The 24306-nt window shown below is 35.3% G+C and overlaps 1 non-coding gene across 1 annotated transcript; it reads left to right on the forward strand.

The window, feature by feature from the left end:
- The first annotated feature begins 20171 nt into the window (after nt 1–20171).
- Nucleotides 20172–20275, forward strand: LOC116854363. Its single transcript, XR_004380145.1, has one exon. It is a non-coding gene; the product is annotated as a small nucleolar RNA SNORA1 (small nucleolar RNA).
- The last annotated feature ends 4031 nt before the right edge of the window (nt 20276–24306 follow it).

The following is a 24306-nucleotide window of genomic DNA, read 5'->3' on the forward strand; positions in this document are numbered from 1 at the left end:
GCTTACTCTGGTACCTGGAACTGAAACTCAAGCAAATGCTTTCAATTAGTAAATTTGCTCAAGTCCTTGGTATTAATCAGTACAAGAGGGTCCCTTAATTGTTCCTTTGAGTAAAGTATACAGCTGAAGTCATGAAAAATTTACATATTATTGGATGTTTACTTTATGTAAAAATACATACATATTAATATTGCACTTTAAAATTAGCCTTATAAATATTAATTTTTCTTAAGCTTTTTCTTGGTTAAGCCCATAAATGGTACAGAATTATTTGTCTCCTTAAGTATGTGGATTTGCTGTTCATTAATCACAACGTGCAGTTCATATCAGTGATATCAACAAGCTTAATTTTTTGTTGACGTATAATCAACATATAACATATTAGTTTGAGGAGTTTGATTAGTTTGATTTGCATTTCCTTGACAATTAGTGATATTGGACATCTTTTCATGAGCCTGTTGACCATCTGTTATGTCTTTGGAAAAATGTCTGTTCAGATCTGCCCGTTTTAAAATCAGATTGCTTGTGGTTTTGTTTGTTTGTTTTTGTTTTTTGTTTTTTGGCTATTGAGTTTTAGGAGTTTTAAATGTATATATGTATTTAAGGAGGGGGGGGTTGTGAAGAGAGAGAATCTTAAGCAGTCTCCACACCCAGCATGGAGCTTAGTACAGTGTTCGAGCTCAGGATCCTGAGATCGTGACCCGAACCAAAATCAAGAGTCAGGGGCTTAACAGACTGAGCCACCCAGGCACCACTATATACTTTTTATATTAACCTCTTGGCAAGATTTATCTTAAACTGAAACATTGGTTTTACATTTTAGAAACTTTTAGAACAGACCCTATTCCTCTAGATGTCAAAACTGTCCTTTTCTTTACATATTTGAGTTAAATGCATCTGTAGTAAATGGGAAACACAGAAAAAAGAGAGTTCTAAGGATAGAGCATGAACCAGCTGGAAAAGCTTTGCATTATACACATGAATGTTAGAGTATCCTGGATAAGAGAGATGTCTTACTGATGGTTATGTGCATATCAATTTAACCAGTGTTAGTCTATGTTTAGGGAGCAAGCTTAACAAATTCAGAGACTGTGGGGGCACTGACTGGGACCCAGCAATCTCTCTTAAAATTAATTTTCAAATTTAAAGTCATTTTAGGCCCAAATATTCATTTTTATACCTGTGTAATTAAAAAAGTGTTGCTCACAAATAACCGGGGCTAAGAAGATTTTGCATTTTTTCTATTATCCAAGAGAGATACAGAACTAGACCACTTCTCCTCACCCACACCACTATTTTCCTGGTTTAAGTCAATGGCATCTCTTTATTACCCTATCTTTGCAATAGACTCCCAGCTGATCTCCCTGCTTTCCACCCCACTCCCCAAAATCCAGTATCTGCAGCAGAAAGAATCATCCTTTCAGAACTTAAGTCACATCCAGTCACTCCTCTGCTCAAAACCCTCTAATTGGATCTCTTCTCCACCAGAATAAAAGCTGAACCCCAAGCTTTACAGTGACCCATAGTGTCCTACATAATTTGGAACCAAGATGTCTCTAACCTCACCTCCTACTAATATTTATTCTACCCTCCTTTTTTCAGCCATATTGTCCTCTCTGTACTTGTTTGACTGTGGTAGGTCCACTTCTGTCCCAGGGTCTTTGTACTGGCTCGTCCCTTTATTGGAACTCCTGTGTCTCCTGCACACACATAGTACACTTCCCCCTCTACTCCAAGTCCTTACTTAAAAGTCATCTTTCATTGAAGTCTTCCCTGGCCACCCTGTTTGAAACAGTGACTCTCACCTCCCTGAACTGCACTATCCCCTTTTCCTGCTTTATTTTTTCTATAGTTGTTATCACTGTTGGATAGGGATCACTAGTTCTTATCAATAGCTAGTATACTATTTTGTTTTTATTTGATGTATGTATTAACATATTATCTATTTTGCTCTCCTAGATAGTACACTACATGATAGCACACAATAATTACTTTGTTCACTGCTACTATATCCCCAGGGTCTAGAAAGGTATATTAGCATGTAATACATAGTTGACCTATATTGAGTTAACAGGTATATTCTTTAATAGGTGCTTATATGTATAAAGGTGGAAATCAGAGAGCATACTTGGAAATCAGAGAGCATACTACCGATTCTGACAGCTTTCCAATAGTGATAGATTTCTAATTAAGAATATTCAAAGAAGGTCTTTGGGTAAGGAAGTAGAGACCTACTTCTTCTGGAACTTCCTTTGCAATAAAGGGAGTTTGATTGTAATAGTCTAGAGTTGTGGCAAAACCACTAGGGTCCATCTTTGGAATATTTTTCATACGTATCTTTGTTTTTCTGTTTTCTAGTAACTGTCCTGGTTTCTCTTAGCTGCTTTATTATAGTAACTTCATAATTGGTTTTTCTCTGTGTCTTATCCCCCAGTCTATCATACATGTTACTTTTAAAATAATCTTCATAAAGAATGGCTGAAATTTTGTCAGCCCCCTACTAATGTGCTATTTCAAAGCATTCATGGCCCTTCCTGATCTATCATTTTTACCTTAGCTAGTAGAAATTAGTCCCCTTAAATATCTTTTCTTTTTGTGCAATTAGTTTTTTTCCTTTCCAAATTTACTTAGGATGTCCTGTCTTCCAAACTTTAGTTCAATGTTCTTGTATTCCTCAGTTTGCCATCCTACCCAAATAGTTCTTGATCAGAAATATGTGTATGAAATTGAAATCTGTGTTGATGTCATTCTAGGGAAGTAGCACGTCTAGGGTTGCCTTTACATTGCCTCGGATTGTCTAGCAGGAATGACTTAAAAGATATACTTATTCTATTTAAGCTGTCCACTCTGGCTTGCCTTCCGTCTTCTGACTCCAAGGCACTTTTAAATAGCATCTCCATCCTCAATCCATGAGGGGATGTGAGATGAGGGATGGGGCTCTTCTTCTTCCCCAGTATTTGGAATTAGCATACAGTTGGTACTAATCAGAACCAGATCAAGATCTCCTCACAGCCAAGATCCTAAAAAAATCTACCCTCATGACACACAGATTGATGATTCAAAAGTTTGAACTTCCCTGGCTTGGGGTTAGGGGTTACGAGAGTTCCCTTAAGAAACGTATCGGATAATTCAAGGAAAAAGAGATTATAAAATAAAAATTCTGTTGCGAAGGTATTTTGGAAATGTGTTTAGGGGCGCTTGGTGGCTCAGTCGTTAAGTGTCTGCCTTCGGCTCAGGTCATGATCCCGGTGTCCTTGGATCAAGTCCCGCATTGGGTTCCCTACTTGGCAGGAAGCCTGCTTCTACCTCTCCAACTCCCCCTGTGTGTGTTCCCTCACACGCTGTGTCTCTCTCTGTCAAATAAACAAATACAATAAAAAAGAATGTGTTTAGTCCACAGGATGGAGCGACTGACTACCTTAAAGATTGAAAGAAGTCTTTGTTAAGAGTTTTACTTCGTTCCTTCTTTTGTTCTTCCTTCTTATTTCTCTGTCTCTGCTTCTCTCATCCTTTCTTGGGTGTGTTTATCTTACTGAAAAATTGGGAGCAGGGTAGATAAGCAGAGAGTGTGGTCTTGAAAAGTGATAAATCAGCTTGCAAGAAATAATTCATGTGATAAATCAATAGCAAGAAATTCTAGGTCTATGTGTAGAGGGCAAAATGTGAAATGAAGAGAGATGAGTTAAAACAAAGGTTGTGATTTAATTAGAAAGCACTGAATGAGAATTACATTTATCATTGTTATGAAAATGGGAATTTGGAAATAACTTGCAAATCATTACAGGATAAAATAACTTATATAAGGCACATATGGTTGAATATATATGGCTTGATTATAGGTCATGCTGTAAGGGTTAGGGATAATCCTTAAAGGCCTGCATGGTTACACTAAGAATGACACAGTTATTTAAAATGATGATGGAAGTAGGGGGAAAAAAGCAAGTGAGGCAAAGTGTGCTATGATGAAAGAGTGTCCAGATTTCAGGTTCTGCTGGGTCTCTGTTTTCTGCCTGTAAAAAATAAAAAAATAGAGTTCCAAGGCTGTTACCTGGTTCACAAGGCTGCTGTCAAGATGAAATGAGAAAATCCTTGTGAAAAGCATTTTGAAAAACTCATACATTTTCTACAGATTAAAGTATTAGTAGCAACTTTTTTAAAAATCAGGGCACTTGACACATCACAAAGTATTAGAAGGATAAAGTATTCATTCTCAAAATTAAGGCCATGTAAAGTTACCCAGTTTTTAGTCTGTTAAAATGATTTCTAAGCGTGGAAGAATTTGGGGAAAATCCTGGAAAGGTGAAAATGTAGGGATACTCCTTAACCTCAGGTCTCCTAAAGGATGTTGATACCCTGTGTGCCAAGATCAGACCCCAGTAGTGAAGTCAATGGAGAGAGGTTAGCATGACCATGGGACTTTATAATCCAGCCCTGGTCAAATTATTATTAAGGGATGATATGAGTGGATTATGTATTGTTGCCAGAGCTCCTTTGCATTTCTGATTTTCGATGCTTTGCTATCTAGGTTTGCTCCTTATTTATCTACTTTTTGGGATAATAATAATATAGACTCCAATATATAAAATAAATCAAATAAAATAAAAACAATAAATATATAAAATAAAAAGGTAATAAAATAGAACCAAAGAAGCAGATTTTTTTTTGCTTTTCTTTTGTTTTTTTTTTTTTTGTATTTCTTTAATTTTAGCTTCTTTATCATTTCTTCTTATTTTCTTTGATTTCTTTTTGTGTATACTTTAAAAAGCATCTTAAGTTTGAGAACTTCTTTTCTTTAAATGCCTTTAATGTAGACATTTTTTGAAGGGGTAGTTTGCTATATAATCAATATTTTGATTAAGTATTTTATCCTCTTTGTTTTCTAGGTAATGTGAAATTTCAGTTTTTTAATTTATTCTTTGAACCAATATATTTAAGATTATGTTTCTTAATTTTCAAAAAAGGTGTTTGAAGTTAACATTTATTTTTTATTTCTAAACTTTTGGGATATGTTTGTGAACTGTGGCCTTTTTTTTTTTTAATTTTTAGTAGTTATTTGTGCTAAGTACATAGTCTTTTTTAAAAATTTGGCATATTTTCATGGCAAACCAAAATGTATATTCTTTATTTTATTGATTTACTAAGTAGAGTTTGGTGATTTTTAGTTATTCAATTCCTCTATGTCTGTGCTTATTTTTAGCTGCTAGTTCTGTCAGATTTTGGAACAGTTACTAAAATGTTCCAACTATTTTATATTTATCCTGTTCTAGCTGCATTTATAATAGTATTTGGGTTAATATATTAATAAGCTATTGTTTATTTGTTACAGTGTTTATATTCTTCATAAATTCAGCATTTTGCCATCATAGAATTTCCCCCTCTATGATGTTAAATGTTTTTATCTATTCTTGGGTTTTTTGGTTAAGTGTTATCGCTCCACCATCATTTGCTTTTTATTTTTGTGTATTTATTTCTCAGTTCTGCCTGCAAAATCTTTCCCTTCATGATTTCCACCTCAGATTCTCAGTCTCTCAAGTCTATAAATCAGGTCTCAAACTTGACCATCTTTTCCTTCAGTTCATCTCCAGAATATTTTATCTCTAGAATATTTTAATTCTAAAATAATGTTTTCCATTTTCAGAAAGGTTTTTTTTGATACCATAATTGAACAAATGCCCTTGTTACTCTTTTTTGTTCAAGGCATTAACTGTCTCGTTGTATAGTTACATTCTATTTGGAGCAGCCCCTACGTGTCGGCTTGCTTGCTTTCCTACTTTGGCTTCCTCACTGGGGTTCATGCTTCACTGCTGAGACACTTCATGCGGGAGGGGATCTTTTAAGGAAAGGCAGGACCAGCATCTCTCCCTGGGGGCCAGCTGCCTACAGACCTGCAAATTGCCATTTCTCTGTCATGGATCCAGCTGCAAAAGCTGTCACCCTCTAGCCCTCACAATTCAGGTTGAAGCTGCTAAACTTTTCAGCTCTCTGTGGCTCTCTGATAGCCAGATCACCCCCGAAAGATACTTGTGGATATTTAGCTTCTTTTCTACTAGGGGCAAGATGGAAACTTATAATCAGTTTTACAAAGAAAAAAAAAAAAAAATCCAGGCCAAAGTCCAACTCATGTTCTGCTCCCCAACTGCACATGATGACCAGGCTATGTCCACCTTGAAGAAGGGGTACATAGTTTTCTACACAATCGGCACCATCTGGCTACCAAGCTGTCTGCCCAGAGGACATGCTTTATTTCTAATCATCCATCTAAGGTAGACCTTTTCCTAGTTTCCCAAAGGCAGAGTGTAGGTGAGTGGAGGCTTTCCCTCTGGGGTCCACAAATTCTCATATAAAATTCACTCTCATTCATCGATATTATCTCTCTCTCTCTCTCTAAAGCTCTCACTAATCCTTACTTCAGAATTCTCAATGACAAGTCTCTTCCCTCATTTCAAGGTCTGGGAATAGGAGGAATGAAAATCCCTTACTACCTCTTGCCATCCTGGATTTTGGCAGAGCAAAAATTCTCATTTGAAACCTCTATGCCACTACCTTTAGACCCAGAGGTGGCTCGTCTTGGTGGAAGCAACTAATTGTTAACCTGGAGTTGGATGGGTGTGAGCAGCATGGACTCATTGTGGTGTCATTTTCCCAGAATCTCACGGAATCTCTCTGGATATTACATTCTCAGAGACTATCTGTTCAAGTATCAGATATGCAGTATAAACTGAATACCAAGAATTGCCGAAGGGCCAGTCCCCCAATCACTTCTCCAGGCCCATCTAGCAGACCTTTTCCACTTGTTTTCTGCCAGTCCAGTCACTCTGACTTTCTTGTAATGCCTCCGGTATTCTGTGCTTCCTCAGGTTCTATGGATCTTCACATATGTGCTCCTTGTTCATGGAAATTCCTACTCATACCACACATATCAGGTCAGAGACTCCTCCCAGGCAGGCTTTCCTGAAGTTGTCAGCCTGGTGAGGTCTTATGGAGCAGGCTGCATCCTCATTGCTCTTCTAGGACCTCTATGAACATTTATCCCCTGCACTAGATTGTAAGTTCTGTGCAGGCGAGCCTCCCCCGGAGCTGCCTCCGGTGCTTGTGTGTGCAGCACCTGGGACACTGCTTAAACACTAGGAGCCAACAGTATTTGTTTAAAAATAACACCAGGAGAGGGGTGCCTGGGTGGCTCAGTGTGTTAAAGCCTCTACCTTCTGCTCGCGTTATGATCCCAGGGTCCTGGGATTGAGCCCCACATCAGGTTCTCTGCTTAGCAGGGAGCCTGCTTCCCCCTTTCTCTCTGCCTGCCTCTCTGATCCCTGTCTGTCAAATAAATAAGTAAAATCTTAAAAAAAATAAAATAAAATAACACCAGGAGAGAACCCAGACACTGCATGAGAGTTTTCCTGAGGAATCACAAATCTCAATCATCTGAGGATAAAATTTGATGATAAACTTTTAAGTAGTGAAATCTCATACTGAATTTTCTCACATTAAAGCACGGGATTTCCCAAATTTTTCTGTGAAAAAATTCAAATATATAGAAAAATTATCGGCATGTGATAATGATCATGCACATATTCCTCACTTAGATACCATTAACATTTTTGCTATGCTTGTTTTGTAACAAAGCTGTCTATTCCTTCCTCAACATTAATTCATGATATTTTATGTATAAAGTAGCAGATTTAAGTACATTTCACCTTAAATACTCTCACATAGATATCAGTATTTAAAGCTTAGTACTTTATATAGGTAGTTTTCAGTCTTTTGAAGTTAAGTTTTACAGAAAAATGCATACATTTTAACGGTAAATTTAGAAAATTTTTCATGAATGCATACCCATACACAAATCTGTATCAACACATACACATTATCATCATCTCAGAAAGTTCCTTCACACAGCACAGATAGGTCATTTGTAAATACAGTATAATATTACATTGTGTTTCTTCTGCAAAACTTTTGTGAGATTTAAATGAGATGATGTGAAATACAAAAGCAATAATACAACTAAGCAACACTGTCACTGAACAAAATAATTTCAGTTAACACAAATCGTAAATAAATGGGAAAGTAAGCACTTCATAACCTGTATTATGCTTATTTTTAAAGTTATGTCCTGATCTATAAGCACCAAATAGAAGAAACAGGTTTTGGTACCTAATCTATTTTATTCTAAGCAATGACTTTAGTAAATTATCTAACTCTTTGATATTTAATTTTGCAATTTGTAAAATGCAGAAGGTAAAAATACAGAATTTGGAGAACGAAAACAGCAGTAACTGGTTTTTTGTTTTGTTTTGTTTTTAAAAATTTTATTTATTTATTTGACAGACAGAGATCTACTAGTAGGTGGAGAGGCAGGCAGAGAGAGAGGAGGAAGCAGGCTCGCTGCTGAGCAGAGAGCCTGATGCTGGGCTTGATCCCAGGATCCTGAGGTCATGACCTGAGCCGAAGGCAGAGGCTTAACCCACTGAGCCACCCAGGTGCCCAGACAACAGTAACTGTTGATAGTTAAATGAAATAATATGAAATCTTAGAATCAAGTTCCATTTCCCTCTCATTGTCCTTGAGCTTCTTAGATTTCAGTAATGTATATATTAAAAGGTGATAAAATTAATTTATAGTAGAGCTATGGCAGAAGGAAACAAAAGAAGATATTTTTAAACTTTTTTTTTGGTATAAACACCAAAACCTGTATTTTTTTCTGCTATATTCTGAAGGCTTCTTATGAGTAAGACTAAAAATCTGATTTATGTAGTTTGAGTCTTCCAAGAGCCCCTTAGGTTATACTATATAAATAGTTCTACCTATAGCTGTATCAAATGTTCCTGAAAATAAGCAATTGAATCTCAGAAAAGTTTAAATTTTCAATTATTTCACAGTGCTATGGTAGTAAAAACATGAGTGGCTAGAGAGCAACATGGCCCAGAGATGATTTTTTAGCCAGATTGCCTATGTCCATGTTGGCTCCGGCCCCACTAAATGTATAAAGGGCAGCATGTTACTGCCTTTTTGTGCCTCCATTTCCTCATTTGTGAAGTGGAAGCAGTAATATTTCCTATCTCATTGGATTGTTGTATAGATTTACTGTGTTTAAATATGTAAAGTTCTTAGAATGTCACCTAGCATATAGTAAATTCTCAATAAAATGAGCTCTCAATATCAGAGTTAGGCAGATGTAGATTCAAATACTACTATTCTGTGTCACCTTGGACATGTTACTTATCTTCTCTGAGTTTTAGGTTTTATATCAGTAATATGTGATTAATTAAACATTAAATAATAATATTAAGAGGCACCTGGGTGGCTCAGTTGGTTAAGCATCCAACTCTTGGTTTAGGCACAGGTTATGATCTCAGGGTCCTGAGATCAAGCCCCACGTCGGTCTCCACATTCAGTGCAGAATCCACTTGTCTCTCTTCCTTCCCTCTACTCCTACCCCCACTCATGTTCTCTCTCTCAAATAAATAAAATCTTTAAGAAAATAATAATATTCATAGGGCAGTGACTTACATACAGTAAGTGCCTGATTGTTGTTCTTATTGTATTTTTCTTAGATTCCAGTTTTGGAAGGCATGGCAGATTACATACATTTTTAAATCAAGAATGAAAATGCAAAAGATATTTCTATTTCAAATAAAAGGAAATTATTTATTAAAAAATAGAATCTCCAACACATTGGTGCCTACTGTGATTGACTCACCAGCTTCCAGAGACTAGAATTTTAAGAACCTCTGTCCCAGAGAAACCATAAATGCTGGCAAGAGATAATTGAATCAAGGGATCTTTGGGTCACATTCTATTCTGCTGCATTATCACTAATTTCACTGTATTTTTGTAGAAAAAAGTTGGGGATTAAAACTTTGTTATTCCAATGATTATTATTGTTTGCAGAGGTTTGGGAGTGATTTTTATTTACCTTCTTCTTTTTCACATAATGAATTGCTTTTGAATTCACCTTACATAGCTGGTATTTTTGTTTGTTTGTTTGTTTGTTTTAAGATTTTATTTATTTATTTGACAGACAGAGATCACAGGTAGGCAGAGAGGCAGGCAGAGAGAGAGAGGGAAGCAGGCTCCCTGCTGAGCAGAGAGCCCAATGCGGGGCTCGATCCCAGGACCCTGAGACCATGACCTGAGCCGAAAGCAGAGGCTTTAACCCACTGAGCCACCCAGGTGCCCCTTTATAGCTGGTATGTTTTTTAAAAAATTATATATCTCTGTATAATTCTGCTTAGGTTACTATCTTCTCCAACTCATAAAAATTCTTCTCAGTATCCTGTGTGTATTTAATCTCATCAATTTTGGTAAAACTTCATAAAATTATTGTATTATATCTTTGTTACTAGTGTTTATTTTAAAACCAAGATTTTCAAAAAAAGGAAGAAGGAAATTGAAACCATTTTCAATGTTTTCTGTGCACATTTGCACTGTGAAATCACTTGTAACAGACTCACACAACTAATTAGCAGATCTTTATTTTGCTATGTTTCTGGCCAAGTCAATGTGACAGGATATGGGAAGCCATACCAATTAACAGGCCTGAGCAAGCTTCTCATTTGACAAACATTTAATAAGCAATAAAATAGGAACTTGGAAGTTCTGAAACTCACTGATGGAAAAAAGAGAAGAGCTCTGTTGCTTATCTGGAATAAAGGAGGAACTCAATTAAGCTAACAAGATGCAAGCTGTAAAATTATTTTTTTTTTCAGGGTTGAGTTGAATTTTAGTTTAGCAAGCAACTTTGGGAGGTCACCTCGTCCTTTTCTTTCCCGGTCCGCATTAAAGCATAGCTGTGCAGTCCACGGTCTGCTTTCTTTCTGAGCAGTCCTCCCTAATGGTGATGGCGATGGTAGAATATTAGAATTCTGTTTAAAGTGTTAATGAAGATCTGATATTTAAAAAACTAGTTGTAAACTTTTGTAAATTTGTAGTGATCATCTTTTAATAATCGCAGGGGCTGATTTATGGCTGTGCCTCTCCCTGCCTCTTCCTGGTAGATCAGTGTGTGTTTGATTCTAATGTTGTTCCAGGCAGCTGGCTACACCTAAAATGCATTCACGCCATTGATGTATTCTCCAGGCACTTCTTCAGGAACCAACCCTTCCCACTTTGCATTATCATCCAGTTAAAAGCTTCATGTTTCTGAAAGTCAATAATGAAAAAAATATTCAAGACTTTATGTCTTGAATATTAATATCTGTATTTATAAGAAAATTTACTGCACATGTTGTCTATATCTCATTTATAACTGGTATGCTTTCAAAAAATGTATCACAGAAAAGGTGAACTGACAAGATAAATGAAATAGAAGGTCATTATTCAAATTAAAAATTATTTTCTGTCAACTGAAGGCACATAGCATTTTTATTAGGAGATTTTAATGCATATTAAATATAATTAAATTTTTATTTTAAAATAAAATGATTGTTAATATTGATATAATTTAATTTAATTATCTTTAGTTTTTAAGTTAACTGAAGTGGTATTAATGGCATGGATGAAGCTAACATTATTTAAAGTGGGCCTTTTTAACTGATCAAAATTCATTTATTCATTCAAACATTTATATTACACACTACCAATTTCATGAGATTTAATTGAAAAAATAACTTTATTGAACACAGACTCTAAGACTTTTTTTTATAAAGATTTTATTCATTTATTTGAGAGAGAGCGAGTGAGAGAGGGAACACAAGCAAGGAGAGTGGGAGAGGGAGAAGCAGGCTTCCCAGGGAACAGGGAGCCCGAAATGGGACTCGATCCCAGGACCCTGGGATCATGACCTGAGCCTAAGGCAGACCCTTAACAACTGAGCCACCCAGGCACCCCTAAGTTAGGCTTTTTATTAAGCCCTGGAAGCAGAGGTTAGTAGAAAGATATGGCCACTGCACTCTTAGTGCTAAGAAAGTTGTATAAGAAAATCATTCAGCAGTGGAAATTTTGGGCCTTAAAGTTTAGCCCTAAGTAACGATCTTTGTTTTTCTACTGAGTTGGTTTATGTTCATTTGCTCTTTGGAAGTCCACTTATGATAAGTAAAGCATACATTGTATACACATATTTTAGTGTTCAAAGAAAGATTATAACACTGTAATTGGCAACATTATTAACAAGAATAACAAAAGGCTATGAATGCTTACTTTATATAGTACAACAAATTAACAGTTGACATATTTTGATCTTTAGACAGTGACTCTAGGTACCTTTTATATGCCAGAGAGTGTTCTTGTAGTCTTCTTAGTGAAATGCATTTATGCTTTTTACTGATTTTCCAGGTATAAAACTGATCTCAAATTCATTAATATTAATATGAGAGAAACTAGCTTGCTGAACATCAAAACAGTATTACATTTTGAAAGTGAGAAATTCCCTTTACAGTGAATTGAGAATATTACCAAAGCAAAGAACTCACTCCCAATTAAACATTATTCTTCAGTAGAAAATGTCTTCATTCACTTAGATAAACTTATGGTAATCTTTAAAACTTCAAGAAGGTATTTATTCAGGACAATGCTAGGAGTTTGCAATTAGAAAGTTTAGAAATGTGAATACATCTTCCAATACTGGAAAAAACAACACCTGTACTGTGGATATAAAAACAGATCTTTTTCACTTGTGTTTCTGTTACTCTGTTTATACTTGTGATTCTGTTATATGCTAACCTCTAAGATGTTTATTCATATGTTCACTAATGTTAAATATAAATATAATACAAGTATAATACAAAATAATACAAAATAAATATAAAATAAGTTCCTTTTACATTGGATGCATTAATAATGTCAGAAAGGGAAAAAAATAAAAGAAGCAAAAAAGAAAAGAGAAAGAAAAGCATTCTAGGATCTTTCTGTTTTTCTGTGATGCAGTATTAGGTAAAATGAAAACAAAGGCATGAACATCCCACAGTAACCGAAAGTGTTATGCAGATGTGGTGATGAGGTTGCCAGTCTACTGTGACCAGAATCACTAACACTGTAGGCTCAGCATGGGGAAAGCCCCCAAGCTATGGAGAACTTTTTTCTTATCAGAGTATTCACGGTAAATCAAATTTGGTTAGTTAGCAGCCATTTTAACAGGAACAATGCTACAAGGTTGCCCGCAGAAGCTGCTTTATCACTGGAATAGTTATTTGTAGAGGCAGTCAAGGTTTCACTGGCATCAGTGACTAAGTGTGAACTTCTGCATAACATGTGATTTATAAACTTTTGGTTGAGGAGAAAAATTACTTTTCACCTGTGTAGAGGACTATATCTGGGCACTCCAGAGTTTTCATTTTTATCAGTACCTTCAATTATTGCAGGAAGTCATAAAAAACATGCTCCAACTGAGCTCTGACCTTGGAGAATTGGCTTTTCACTCCAATTGAGGGAAAAGCAAATACAAATTTTTGTTAGTAGAGATGCTTTCTGTTATATAAGACACTCCCCGAAATATTATATTCTTATATTTAGGTGAAGTTTTGCACTTAAGTATAAAATAAGGCCACTTAAAAGGCAAATATGAGCAATAACTTCAAATCTTTGAGTAACAAAAATAATTAGTTAATACTTTGACCAGTGTATACTTATTATTAACTATGAGAGGTCACCTCTCATAATATTCCAAAATATGTTTCAAAGTTATCAATGACAAAGGAAGAGTAATTGCAAAAATAACAAACTATTTAAAAATAAAATTTCTGAAAACATGTACTTTAATTCTTCAACTTTATAAGTGAATAGTAATTTTTTTTAATTTTTTTTAAGATTTTATTTATTTATTTGAGGGAGAATGAGTGAGAGAGAGCATGAGAGAGGAGAAGGTCAGAGGGAGAAGCAGACTCCCCAAGGAGCTGGGAGCCCGATGCGGGACTCGATCCTAGAAGTCCAGGATCATGACCTGAGCCGAAGGCAGTCGCTCAACCAACTGAGCCACTCAGGCACCCAATAGTCATTTATTTTAAACATACTCTAACTCAAGGTTAAGTTATATGACCTGGATTTGACTTTTAAGTTATGAATAATCACAGTTATAGATGTGTAGGCAAATTTTACTTAGCATGGGTAAGATATCTAACACACACACACACACACACACACACACACACAATGAGTAGTTAAAATGAGACATTTTAAAAGGTTAAATAACATTATTGAAGTACTGTGTAGCAGAGACAGGAAGGTAGAAAGTTGAGTCTGTGCTCTAAAAAGATTTGCTGAGCTTGCAAGACCTTTGAGCAAAGTAAGCAAACATTTTCCAATTGTAGTTAATTTGAAGAGTTTAAAATTTAAACAAAGCTAGAGTTGAAGACACATATCTCTGCCAAGTCTCATTAAAAGACTTTAGGGAGGGGTTTGACTTAAAGTACTAGGGTGATTTATTTTTATATGGTACTTACATGCAATAGTAATATATAATAATAATAATCACAAAAACAAGACATTGTATTACATTTTCCCTTCCTTCAAAACTCTGTCCCATTCAACAGTCTTCTAGTACTTCCAGGTATTGGTCAATTTGACATGTGATCAAATTTGCAAAAATAATGCCTAAGATATTGCCTCATAGAGTTGTGAGGATTAAAGGACTTATTTTTTAATCATAAAATTCTTTATAAACATAAGATATAGTTATTTTATATTTATTTTAGTTTATGTTTTTTTATGCTTAAAATAGTTTTTGCCAGTTTACAAAAAATTCTTATCTTTGCCTAAAAATCCTGTGGTGATTAAAAAAATTAAACTCATGAGCAAGTTGGACTTCCAAAACTAACGAGAGAATTTAAAAAGGGTCCTTGAAATATGTCTTCTCTTTCACATATAAATTTGATATAAAAACTATCTTCATTGAAAACTGCAAAATATTATTATTATTCATGATAGTTCTTGAAAAATTAATTGAAAACTTTTTAGGGTTTGAAAAACATCTCTTTCAAATATGGAAGAAAAGCTAATTTGTGAGGTTTTTTAAAAATAAGAATAATAGTGTTTTTAAGTAAAATATATTTTCTTCTTACTCAATGTATTTTATAAGGAACTATAATATGTATAAAATAAAAATATATTAATATATAATATATAAAATATATAAAATATATAAATACATAAGTAGAACATATTTTCTTATTAAATGACATAATATTCATGGCATGCTATGAATAATAATTGTATTTCCAGGCCCCTGGGGGCTCAGTCAGTAAAGCTTCTGTCTTTGGCTCAGGTCATGATCTCAGGGTCCTGGGATCAACCCCACATTGGGTTCCCTGCTCAGCAAGGAGCCTGCTTCCCCCTGTCCCTCTGCTGCTGCCCTGCTCCTTCTGGCTCTCTCACCCCCTTTCTGTCTCAAATAAATAAATAAATAAATAAATAAATAAAATCTTTTAAAAAAGAGGTGTTTTAAAAAATAATAATTATTGTATTTCCTGAGAAAGAACTACCAAACGAATCTAATGCACATTAATGGTTTGCTAATATTAGTATTAATTTTCGAGGGCTGCTATAACAAAGTATCACAAACTGGGTGGCTAACATAACAGAAATTTATTTTCTTGGTTCCTGAGGCTAGAAGTGCAAATTCAAGATGTTGTAGGGTTCCTTCCTTCTAAGGGCTCTGAGGGAGACTTTGTTTCATGCCTCTCCCCCAGCTTCTGGTGGTTTACTGGTAATGCTTCATGTCTCTTGGCTATAGAAACATCACCCTGGTTTCTGCTTTCATTTTCATATGGTATTCTCTCTATGTGTGTTTCTATCCTTTATGAAGGAAACCAGCCATACTAGATTAAAGCTCACCCTAATGACATTTTAACTTGATTGCTTCTGTGAAGACCCTATCTCCAGATAAGGTCTCATTCTGAGGTGCAGAAGGTTAAGACTTCAACTTGTAAATTTGAGGGGGATGCGATTCAACCCACAACAGCAAATTGCCAATTTAACAATCAGTGTGATACTTTGAAATAGAACCAACAATAAAATCACTTTAAAGAAACTGCCAGAATTTTTTTTATAAATTGCAAAAAACAAAAAGTTGTCAAGCATAGAAATTTTAAAAATGCTTTTTGTTAGTGTTACTTCTGGAAATAATTACTATTTTATTTATTTAAAGACTTTTTCGGGCACTTATTTTTTCTCAGGAACTGCTTTGGGAACTCATCTTTATCAGTAGCAAGTACAAAAAATACACCCACAACCACACACACACACACACATACACACACACCCTCATGGTCCTTACAGTATGGCAGAAAATGTTGTTTTAATTTTGAGACTTTGAGACTTTGAACTTTTGAATGAAATTGAAAAATACATGCTAATTTTAATAGCTTTAAGATACTGATGCAGGAGACCAATTACCCATGCTGTTTTACCGCTCTCACATAGGGCTTTAGTACACATGCTGTTCATAAAAATTGTATTTAGTTAGGATATCAAATAATGAAGAACTTACTCTAATCATTTAGTTTTAGATTCAGCTATATTCTTTTGCTGTTATATTTATACGTTGCATGTATTTTGCTTAACGATTTATAATTAGAAAAATAATCTTGCCACATTATATCTAAAGCCATTGCCTGATAATGTTTGTTTGAAACTTAGTATCAGAACAGACTTTCAGGCATTTACTCTTAAATCTGAAATATAAATATGGAATGTTTTTAATTCTCTGGTGACATTTTTATAATATTTCCATTCCTAGTCTCTGTGAAGCCTTCAAAGATGTATTTCACCTTTCAGGCAATGATGGAACTCTTAATATTTCCCTCTAATGCTAACGCTGGGGCTAGATGAGGTGCAGTAAGCTGGGCTGCCTGGGGAAATAGCATCATAAAACATGGAGGCTCGACTCATGTTCTAGTCTGTTGTATTTTGAAAGACGCTTATTATAGCACAACAGAGTTGTACTTAACAAATACTGAAATTCATAGACACAAAGGCAAGAATGTAGGAAACAGGCACCTGGGGGATAAGGATGCTTTTCACTTTATATCTCAGCCTTACCCATACTTAAGTATCATCTTTTTTTTTTTTTTTTCTTAATCTTCACACAAATGTTTTGAATGACAGAACAATTAGGAAGAAACCAGATTGCAGTATCTATATCTATCACTATAACTATTCCCTGGCAGACAAAAATTCCCTGCTGATTTTGCTGCAGTGTATTATCTGAGAGGTAAGCTAAATCTTAACCTAGTTTTTTAGCAGTATAGCAGTGCATTGGAAGAAATGCCTCCTTCATCCTACTCTGAAAGTTGCATTTTTCCCTACTATATGGTAGCTATTTTTTGGATAAAATCTACTTTGTTACAGAAAGTTGCTATTAAAAAAAAAAAAAAACAATGTGGATGGCTGACACAGGCATCTATATGCTGCACAGTGGACTGTGTGAAATGGACTCGGAGTATCCAGATAATTTCAGATAAAATGAAGACCAGTTTCACAGGACCATGAAAATACCAGTGCTCTCCCTGGATCACTAGCCTCGTTCCAATTTCCAAAGGCAGTTGCTCCTTTGGCTGTTGTTGCTTCAATGATGCCAGAGTCTATTTTTATCAGCTTACATACTATTCTGACAGCCCTGTATCCTGAATTAAATATAATATTTTGTGCAAGTATACATAACTCCAAATTCATTGGAACCAAAATTAAGTCAGCATTTTTGTATGAACTATGTATAAATTAGTAGATAAAAATTCAGAGACTTGTGGCTTCAGGAAATAACACAAGATGACCTTTTTTGTGATTTAGCTGATTTGAATTTGTCACAGGTTTTAAGGAAAAAGTTATCTTTCTCATTTACTAGCAATATGCTCCTTTCCCATTTCTCATCATAATGTAAATTAAGGCTGGTTGGCTTTTTTTATTGCAAGTCTAAAGGTGAGTACTTTTAGATGGCAAGAGCTGTGGGTATGAAGACAGTTCATCAGACATCAGTGTACACAGTGAACAATTTTGACTCTGGCAGTTGGATGCCCACAGCTAAAAAGCTTTTCCCAGTCATCCAATTAGGAAGGTAGCAACTGTTTATAATTATGCATATCGGATGCACAACCAACTCCTTTATTCTTTAGTTGAAAATATTTGTTGTCTTAATGTGTCTCTATTGCTTTGAATTGAATGAGCTCTTATGTTACAGCCTTGATCAATATTTCCTACCCCTTTCCACAAAATGGCAAATAGAATTTCCAGGCACTTTATCGTGCTGCAGAGGTCTCAACTATCAGCTGCAGCAAGAACATTAGTGTTCAGTTAATTGGTACAGATGGCCACACACTGATTCTACCATTTCATTCAGTAGAGATCTGGGTACTGGGGCTGGAACGCAGATGTCAGACCAGGGGCTTTGTTGGTATTTTCTGGTGTTGCTTTTGAAGGCCTTGTTCCTCTCTCTCTGTCTCCCCCTCCTTCCCTCCTTTTTCTGTTCTCATATGTCTTTCATAAATTTAACACAAAAATATAGGGTGCCTGCCTGTCTCAGTCCATTAAGTGTCTGCCTTCGGTTTAGGTCATGATTCCAGGGTCCTGGGAATGAGCCCCAGGTGGGGCTCTCTGCTCAGTGGGAGCCTGCTTCTCCCTTTCCCTCTGCCTACTGTTCTGACTGCTTGTGTGTGCATGTATGTTCTCTCTCTGTCAAATTAAAAAAAAAAAAAAGTCTTTAAAACAATTAAAGAAAATAAAACATAAATGTATGGTTCATATAATCATTGTTTTTTAAATATGCATGGATTTCTATATCACTGGTTTTGTTTCAGAAAATGCTAGATACAATAAAAAGAAATCAAGTACTTATAACTTGAAAAACACTGTGAGGAGTAAAGAATCCAAGTTATAGGAGAAGTAGCCCCTAATTGTAGGAGAGAGATGCAGTAATTTGTATATTAGGAGTAGATATTATAAAAGTGAGGAAATATTACTTAACATTTGGGGTCCTTAATGCAAAAAGAAAAAAATGGAACAAGTATGATACATGGTGGATGTCATCAATGGAAAGTGTTAAAAAAAGAAGAGGAGAGATGTACTCTGTCCTAGAGTGAAATACAATGATTTGATAGAAAGGGAAGATTTTGAATCCAGGACTGAGTGCAGAGGGTAGGCTTTCCTTCAGGAGCAGGAATAAGATGGCAATCCCTCCAGATTTGTGAGGATGATGAGTTGGGGAAAACTTGTCAGGATTTTGCTGTTTATGACATAGGAGGTACAACTGGGATAATTTGGTTAGTGCTAGATTTAGGAGTTTTTGAAGTTGTGGCCTGGAATTTAAATGTTTTCCTAAAGTCATTAATGAGTCATTGAAGGTTTAGAAGAAATTCAAACAGCTAGAGAAAGAGGGAGGGAAGGAGAGAGAGAGAGAGAGAGAAATAGTAAGGGACAGAGATTATAACAATTAGGATATGTGATATATTTTGTTCGGAGGATTTTGTTTGTTTGTTTAATCATCTACCCTGGGTGTTGGATAAACTTTCCTTTAAAGGGCCAGGTAGTTAATATTTTGGGCTCTGTAGCCTGTATCATCTCTGTCACAACTACTCAACTCTTGTTGGAGCATGTGAGCAGCCACAGGTGTACCATAGGATGTAGTTGTATTCAGTGAAACTTATTTTTGGCAGTAAAATTTGAATTTCCTAAAATGTTCACGTGTTGTAAAATATTGCCTTCTGTTGATTATTTTAACCATTTTGAAATTTCAAAACTCTTCCATGGGCTCTTGTGTAAAAACAGGCAACTTGAATAGATTGCTAATCTCAATCTAAATAACAAAATGCTTCTCGTCTACTATATCTGCCATGTTGATCACTCTTTTTATGAAAATATAGGCTCTTTCATTTAATAATAAAACAATTTATAATAAAAATTTTTTCAAAGATTCATTTATTTACTTCAGAGAGCGTGAGCAAACACGAGTTGGGGGAGGGGCAGAAGAGGGAGGGAGAATCCTCAAGCAGATTCCTGGCTGAGTGTGGAGCCTGAGGCAAGGCTAGATCCCAGTACTCTGAGATCATGACCTGAGCCAAAACCAAGAGTCACATGCTTAACCTATTGAGTCATCCAGGCACCCCAAAAACATGTTTTTTAATTAACATTCAGCACACTTCTGAGAAATTTTCTTTCAAATCTCTAAGTTCATTTAAATAATTTTGGATAATCTTGATATGATTAATTAATAATTTATTTGATTAAATTTCTGTTTTCTATGTTGCATATACCCTATATATAAAAATAACTGTATGTGGCTATATTGAGATACAGGTTATGCTTCTGTCATAGCAAGCTTTTTGCAGTGGTGACAATGAGGCCTGTAACATTTTCTGCTAGACTCATGGAGTAGAGTGGAAGTAATGAGACTTTTCTTTTTTTTTTTTTTTTTTTAAGATTTCATTTATTTATTAGAGAGAGAGAGCATGAGCAGGAAGGGCAGAGTGAGAGGGAGAAGCAGACTCTCCACCAAGCAGGGAGCTCCATGCAGGGCTTGATCCCAGGTCCCTGAGATCATGACCGCAGCTGAAGGTCCATGTTCAACCAACTGAGCCACCCAAGAACCCCAAGACTTTTCAATATTTAGAAACAATGAAGGAATAATAATTTTAGATCATTTGCCAAAATAGCAATCAATGTACTTACTATAATTTGAATTCTAGAGTGTTTAACAACACATAGTTTCATTAAAGAAATAAGCTTTACTGTGAAAAAGGACTTGGAATTTCACATAGGCTACAGGTGAACAAGAAAAGAGAAGGTACAATTCCTTTTGATTTTCTCATTTTCCTGCAGAGACATTTGTTGAAAGTTGGCCCTTGTTGGGCCTCCAGTGTGACTCTATATCCCATGGCAATGCAATGCAAGGACCTTTTTCTCACTGTGGTAGTTAAAAAACCCCAAAACAACAACAACAAAACAAAACAAAAAACAAAAGTAGCCTTCCAAGTGATATCCAGGTTAAATCCTTAGAACTCACGAATGTTACCTTATTTGAAAAAGAAAAAAAATCTTTTCTGATGTGATTAAGTTAAGGATCTTGAGATAAGATAACCCTGGACTATGAGGGTGGACTCTAAATTCAATATCAAGTATCCTTAAAATAGAGACGTGTGAGTGGCTCAATCAGTTAAACATCTGCCTTTAGCTCAGGTCATGATCCTGGAGTTCTGGGATGGAGTCTTGCATTGGGCTCCCTACTCAGCTGGGAGTCTGCTTCTCCCTCTGCCTCCTGCTTTCCCTGCTTGTGTGCTTGCTCTCTCTCTCTCTCTGACAAATAAATAAATAAAATCTAAAAAAAAAAAAAAGAAAAGAAAAAAGTATCCTTATAATAGAAAAAGTAGAGGGAAATTTGAGGCAAACAGAAGAGGACACACAGGCAGAAGAGGGGAAAACAATGTCGAAGACCATGGCAGAGACTGGAGTGATGTGGCCACAAACCACAGAAGCCAAGGAATTCCGGCAGCACCAAAATCTGGAAGAGGGAAGGAAAGATTCTCCTCTAGAGCTTTCAGAGAAAATACAGTTTTGCCAAGACCTTGATTTCACACTTCTGACTTCCATGAACAGTGAGGGAGTAAATTTTTTGTATTTCACACTACCCAGTCTATGGTACTTTATGACAGCAGCCACAGGAAACTAATATATTCCCATCTTTTTTTATTCTGATGCAACAAACATGAAAGCAAATTGTGTGTGTGTGTGTGTGTGTGTGTGGGTGTGCGCTTGTGAGAAGGGGCTAATGGGATGAATTTAGAATCTTCCTGGTGCCAAGCCAACTAACTGGTTTAGTATGACAGATATTTATCAACTTTGGGAATGTCTGATGGCCATGCCTAGAGATCATGACTAAGTCCCTCCTGACAGAGGAAGCTGAACTTGGATGCAGCCTCTCCTCCTGCAAAGGCAAAGTGAAAGGGATATCAGGGTAGAAGGGAAGGATCATTACTGTTTTCATCAGTTCTCCTTGTTTTGCTCTTCTGAAAACATTATTTTCATTCCATTGAAGCAAAATTTTGGAGTTGGGGGTAGTGTTCATGGTTTACTAGATCAAGTACTAGGTAAATTTGTGAGGGAAGGCATTTTATCAGTATTATTTTGGTAAACATATCTTTCCTTCTGGAAATGCCTATTGTCTGAGAAAAGGCCAGCCTAGAGATAAGCTCCGACCTGTGGATCACTTGCCTCTCTGCTTTACAGATTCATTCCTATCTCCACCCTGATCTTTTTGTCACAGAATACTGAGTGCTACACACCTTTGTTCCCAGGCTGGTTTTTGGCGAGTGCCAGTGAAGTCCATGGCAGAACACTGGAGGGTGGGAAGAAGAAAAAAGCCAGGGCATTTTTCCTTCTTGTGATTTGGATGAATTTCTCACAGTAGCTCCTTGGTGTCACCTCCTGCCAACCAGTTCTGCTCTCTAATGTCACAGGCACCACCAAAGGTGGTGTTCGATTTCCTTTTCTTCAACTTCCTTTGTGACCAGATGGCTCATACTAAATGCCTCTATTAACTTGATGGATCTTAACTCATAGGAAATCAAAGAGAAAATGTCACATTGCTTACCATCAGTTTGAATTTGAGGACAAATCAATCAGTCCTGACTCATCATTGAGGTGTTCCTGGTTAAGATAACAATCAATACATGGGTGATGATTTACATTTTCCAAGTACATTTCATTTGTGCATTCCTTCTCCTGGGAGAAAGAGGTAAAAGTCAAGAGACACCTGATGACATCAGCAGTCAATAAAGGCCATATCCAGGCTCAAATCCAAGCCTTCTGTCCCTCAACCTTACGATCTTTGCCTTAATGCATTAGGAAGATATGCCATCCTTTCTTTTGTCTGTTAGGTATAACAACATGACGGTATTTTGAAATTTTGAAGGCAGGTAAGCTTCACATCAAGTTTCTGATTTCTGATGCAGAAGGTATTATTCTCTGATAATAAATATTCAAAAAGGAAGCACTGAATTGTTTTTAAGACAGATATACAATGTATATCATATGAATTGAAATCCTTGGCTTATTGAGATGAGATGATTGAAAACAAAGAAACATTCTACAGTGTGGTAAATCTGCAGAAAAGGAATATTTCCAGGGTCTAAGGGGAATACAAGATTTGTAATATCAGGTTAATATTAAGGTTAATATTAAATTGTAGATGTACATTTATTATTACTATTTCCATAAATGTTTTCAATAGAGTTTATATTATTTCCCTCAGGAGGTTTTTATTATGTGTAATTATATTTTATTATGTACTTCACAAATATTTCATTGTTTAACACAACTTGTATTTTATTGAATATGTTTAGAGTTTCTAGGGCAATGCTAATCTTGAAATATTTATATTATGTTTGCTATTTATCCTCAAATAATAAATATACATCCAATGGACTATTATAAAGTACAACTAAAAACTTGATTTGTTAGTCACACCCTATAGTTGTATTCAAAAAATACTATTACTTCAAAATATGATATTTAAAAAATAATAGCTACAAAATTAATAGACATGTATTTGAAATCTTAAAACAATGAATTGCTAGACAATTAAAAGAGCAAGAATTTACAGAAAAATGCTAATTCCCAATGGTTTAATATATTACAGCAAACATTAAGAATTCAACATTCTTTCTAGAAAATGAAGACTTAGGCATAGAGGATTTTTTAAAAAATAGTTTTAAAGTATTCATATATATTGTCATTAGTTTTTAAAATTTCCTTTAGAGTGCCTTTAATCTGAATAATTTCAAGGAGTAAAAGAATAGTTTTCTTTAGATAAAGTATTAATAAGATAGTATATAAATTGTATTCTTTCATTAACAAGGAACAGAAGAGTATATTGTTATATTGAGTTACCGCTTTTGAAAAATTTTGACTTTTACAAATTATTTTATAATAATTCTGTTTTTTTATTTATGTAAACTCTTAAGAATATTAAAGATTATTATAGATAAATATTTTATATACAGAATTGTGTATGTTACTTGCTATGCAACATATTCTCTGTGACTAAGATTTGTATGGATGAATAAACCTGTGAAATAGCAAGAGGAGTAAATCAAAGAAAAGATTTCCAGAGTGTCTTCTCATATGTTTCTAGTCCACACAGGTTTAAAACTAGAATAAAAAAGCAATCCACAAATTTAATAAAATCCTTGTCAAAAACCAACAACATTTTCACAGAACTAGGATAACAACATTTTCACAGAACTAGAATAAATAAAAATAAAATTTGTGTAGAACCCAGGACCCCAAGCAGCCAAAGTGATATTGAAAGAGAAGAACAAAGCTGGAGGTATCATAATTCCAGATTTCAAGATATACCACAAACCTATAGTAATCAGAATAGTGTGGTAA

This window comes from Lontra canadensis, unplaced genomic scaffold (genome assembly GCF_010015895.1).
Source record: "Lontra canadensis isolate GAN:19392208 unplaced genomic scaffold, GSC_riverotter_1.0 scaffold90, whole genome shotgun sequence".
Taxonomy (NCBI): Eukaryota; Metazoa; Chordata; class Mammalia; order Carnivora; family Mustelidae; genus Lontra; species Lontra canadensis.